Below are 3,668 nucleotides of genomic sequence, written 5' to 3' on the forward strand. Positions count from 1 at the left end.
CCAACTCAGCATTCTGCAGCACCATGCAGTACCCTCTGTTATGTTCCTAGTTGATCAGGGGTTCATCCTACAGCAAGATAATGACCCAAATTGTAAGTCCAAGCTATGCCACAACTACTTCAGGAAAAAAGAGCAGGATGGTCAGCTTGAAAACATGGACTGACCAGCACAGTCTCCAGACTTAAAAAGAGGCTCTGAGGACCTTCAGTGATTCACACACGTTGGATGATATTTGGAGCATTTTATGAAACGTGGCCCAATCGCCATCTTGTTTCTTAAACATCTGACACCAAGTTATACAGAAATTATTTACCATTTTTAGTCCTTAATGTGCAGCAAAAAAAAGTCTAATTTTACTGTCAAACATTTACTATCTTGTGTATTTACTCCAAGTTATTACACACCCAGCAGTATGTTCAAATGCTGTGTAGTTTTAAGATGGAGTCCAGGTGTTTTTGAGAAACCTGTGGTTTGAAACCATGTTTTTCAGACTAATATAATTTTCTAAACATAAAACACATTCTCCAAAAATAAGCATAAATGGAAGGGTTCATTATGTTACACTTTTAAACAAAAAGATACAGTTCTATTGTGTTGTTTTGTTTTTTATTTGAAGATTTCTCTTTTTGCAGTATGATCAAGTCAAGCATGTGGTACCAGTGTGGAGGAAAAAAAAACTTCCTGTTGTTGGGAAGTACAAAAAAAAACCTCCAATTGGGGTGAGGAAAAAAAAAACCTCCCATCTGGGAAGTAAAAAAAAAACAGCTGTGGTTGGGTTGAGGGTAGAGAGGAGGAAGAGAACATGAAGACTGTGGAGGTCGCTGAGGCCAATAACAGCAGATAAGAAACATGCAGCTCCAGATCCAGAGAAACCTGCAGAGGACAAAACACCAAGTCAGTGACATACAAAGGTGGCGTCTAACTGTATGAAGAGATATAGAGGAGAGGAGAGGTGCTCAGTGCATCATGGGAAATCCTCCAGCAGCCTGGGTTGGAATATTAACATTTTGAGAAAAACCGACTGAGTCTAACGATGAGCTAAATGCAGTTGAAGCTGTCATTCACAGCATCTACATGGATATTTAAGTCATCTGTTATAATGACTCTGTCTGTATTGAGACTAAATCAGTGAAGAACTCCGAAAATTCAGACAGAAACTCTGAGGGACAGGCAGATGGGAAATGAACAACAAACAGAACTTACAGACATTACAAAGCTTACCTGCACCAACAGACTCATTTTAGTGTTCAAAGTCACCTTTTCGTTTGGTGTAATAAGAAAAATATCAGGATATCAATTACTTTATCTGTAAAAGCAATGAATTTGGGGAGTTTACCATTGGAGAAATCTGGAGCTGCTCTTCTTCTTCTTCTTCTTGTCCATTTGGGGCTGGTCTTCATCTTCTTCATCTTCCTGGCCTGGTTCTGCTGTCCTGGGGCTCCTCCAACCATCTCCTTATCTTCTTTAGTTTTGAAGTCACAGTGATGGAAGAAACAAATCACAGATGTGTGTGTGTGAGATTCAGATTCAGTAGCAGTCTGGAACAATTCACTATCACAAGGTACATTGTATTTACATTGATACCAACCTGCTGCTCAGCTGGTTCTTTCTGTTCATGTTCTCTCTGCGACTGTGTGGGTTTCCTCTGGGTGCTCCGACTTCCTTCTGGGCTGTTCCTTGTCTGGTTTGTTGATCTGATCTTTCATTAGATTGAGGATCTTGGAGAGAGAGCTCTAAAGACAGCAAAAAGAGAGAAAACTTTTATTGACTCGAGATAAATAATTACATTTGAGCTGATTTACTGCATATGCTCATTTTAACATAAAATATCTAATTAGCCAGTTTATTTCATGAACTTACCTTGTGTTAACTGAATGGTCTTGCGATGGTCATGCACTGGTCCTGGATCTGCCTCCCATCATCTCTGTTCCATCCTGTCTGAATCTGCTTGGTGTCATTGAAGCACCTAGTTTTTTTTTGTTTTTAAAACAAACAAACAAACAAACAACAAACAGATACAGATACATTTTTCTATTGATTCTGACAAAAATAACTACGTTTTCTCAGACTGTGATATGCTACATACTAAACCCCTGTGTAACCATGCAGTGTCTGTTGGGTCATTCTTTCTCAAGCACATTTAAATTACCAGTGCATCCAGTAAAGTCTCAGTAAAGTTGTTCTTTTTTCTCCTCACAGGCTGGTCGTCATCTCTGGCTTCATCTCTGTTGGGACTCGGTCACTCGTCTTCAAGTCGTCTTTTGGGTTCATCCTTGTCTTGGTCTTGGGTCCCGGGGTCATCAGTCTGAAAGAAATCAAAAAGAAAAACGCAGCAGAATCTTCTCCAAGTGTTACTATTGTTGAGATTTCAAAATATTAGATATACGAATGCAAAATCAAAATCCCAAACTCACCTTTTCATACAGCAGCATTCACAGGGATCCGTACGTACCTTTTTTTCTGGAAACTTCCCTCTGGCAGCGAGACCTTCACCCTCACACTACATTTATTATCTTAAATAAGACATTTGACCCCCCTTTTAAATCCCAGTGTGACTCTCCTGAACTGTGATCTTGTCACTGTGGACTCCACTGTGGGTCCAGGGTGGGATACAGACATACATGTTACTCCTGTGTAACATGCCGTCTGCATCCTGTTCACCTTCTGACAGAGTGGAGCTTCACTGTAAGGGGGGGACCACTGGAGGTATCCCACAATCCCTCCCAGATCCACCCACACCTCTAACAGGAAACCCTGACCAGAGTTCCACCGTCAAGAACCGAGCTCCGATAGAATCACACAAAATACAATCCAAGAAAATCCATTCAAATAAAGTTGGAATAGATCTGATCAGACATAATCACAACAGACTGATTCAAATAAAATCTGATCAGATCACATCCAGAAAATCACACGTAGCTACAATGTTGAAAATAAAACTAGGTAAATTTAATGAAATGGAAGATTTGCGAACCTTCTTAAATGGAGACTGGCCAGCAGGAGGTCCAGCAGCCCTCTTAGGTAGGGCAGGAGGCTTCTGGGGAGAGAAACTCACACATTGGTTAGTAAAACATGGTGAGAGGGGTCCTCCTGCATGTTTGTCAGGAGGTCGCTGACCAGAAAAAGTTGGAGGGGAAGGAGAGTGGAGGCAGCCTCCGAAGGAAGATTTAGTTCTCATCCTCCGAAATCCTGCAACTCCAGCGCTTGGTCAGTGGCAGTGGAGGAGGATCCGGGGGAGGAGAACAAGGAAAGGAGGAGCGGGGAGGAGATAGGACAGAGGGTGGAAGGAGGGAGAAAAAGAAGAGTGAGAAGAGGAGGAGGAGGGAGAGGAAAGAGGAAGGAGTGAGGGAGGAATGGGAGAGAAAGAAGAATGAGAGGGGGAGGAGAGAGGAAAGAGTGAGGGACGATTTTGTTCTCATCCCTCCGAAATCCCTGCGACTCCAGTGCCTGGTCAGTGGCAGTGGAGGAGGATCTGGGGAGGAGAACAAGGGAGCTGGAGGAGACTGGAGAGAGAGGGGGAGGAATGGGAGAAAAAGGAAGAGCTGTGAGGGGGAGGAGGAGGGGGAGAGAAGGGATAAGGAGGAGGAGAGGGGGAGGAGGAGGAAGAGACTGAGGGGAAGAGGAGGGAGAGGAGGGATAAGGAGGAGGAGGAGGGAGGAGGAGGAGAA

At 43.1% G+C, this 3,668-nt stretch overlaps 1 long non-coding RNA gene across 1 annotated transcript; it reads right to left on the reverse strand.

The window, feature by feature from the left end:
• Positions 1-226: 226 nt before the first annotated feature.
• Positions 227-3,235, reverse strand: LOC111587617 (uncharacterized). Its single transcript, XR_008603063.1, has 5 exons — positions 2,150-3,235; positions 1,861-1,966; positions 1,589-1,733; positions 1,337-1,462; positions 227-873 (listed from the first exon to the last, which is right to left on the reverse strand). It is a non-coding gene; the product is annotated as an uncharacterized LOC111587617 (long non-coding RNA).
• Between the last annotated feature and the right edge of the window lie 433 nt (positions 3,236-3,668).

Source organism: Amphiprion ocellaris, chromosome 10 (genome assembly GCF_022539595.1).
Source record: "Amphiprion ocellaris isolate individual 3 ecotype Okinawa chromosome 10, ASM2253959v1, whole genome shotgun sequence".
NCBI classification, from domain to species: Eukaryota; Metazoa; Chordata; class Actinopteri; family Pomacentridae; genus Amphiprion; species Amphiprion ocellaris.